Here is a 670-nt window from a genome sequence, read left to right on the forward strand (position 1 = left end):
GGGTGGGGGGGGTGGGGGGCGGCCATTTCCAAGCATTACTACTTTGAAAGCAAAACCATAGACCTCCCTCAAGTCAACAAGGTATACCTCAGTTCCAGCCTCATCTGACGAATAACCATAGAAGTAGAAAACATAGAACAGGCGTCCACAATGAAGTCAATTAATGGCAAACTGGGCGAACTGGCGGCTGTGTCTGGTGCACACAGGAGCCGAAGAGGAAGTAAAATTGCCAGGGTTAACGGTTCTAAGCCTGTTCTATTTCTTCTGGTTCTATGTGAATAACATGCTATATTTTATAACCACACTACAACCGTAGAGTCAGTATTGGTTCAAGTTTAATTTTTTGTATTTCTATGACTACAACAATCTCTCAAATGTTCACATGACATCACTGGTATTATTGAACTGTGTACTGTACAGCTGTGGCAGGTGAGAAAAAGAATCATAACTAGCATTTTTAAAACTAGTCCGCCAAGAGAAGTATGGCCATATATATATATATATATATATATATATATATATATACACTCACGTGTTTCTGCCTTTTTACTTCTCCTTTTTTCTGTGCATTATTTTCTCTTTGCTTTTTTTTTTTTTTATTGAAATCTTTTAAATCCTAAATGTTAGGAGCTATGAATTTCAATAACCCGGAGTAATTTTTTTTTAAACC

The sequence above is a fragment of the Esox lucius genome, chromosome 22 (genome assembly GCF_011004845.1).
Source record: "Esox lucius isolate fEsoLuc1 chromosome 22, fEsoLuc1.pri, whole genome shotgun sequence".
NCBI lineage: Eukaryota > Metazoa > Chordata > Actinopteri > Esociformes > Esocidae > Esox > Esox lucius.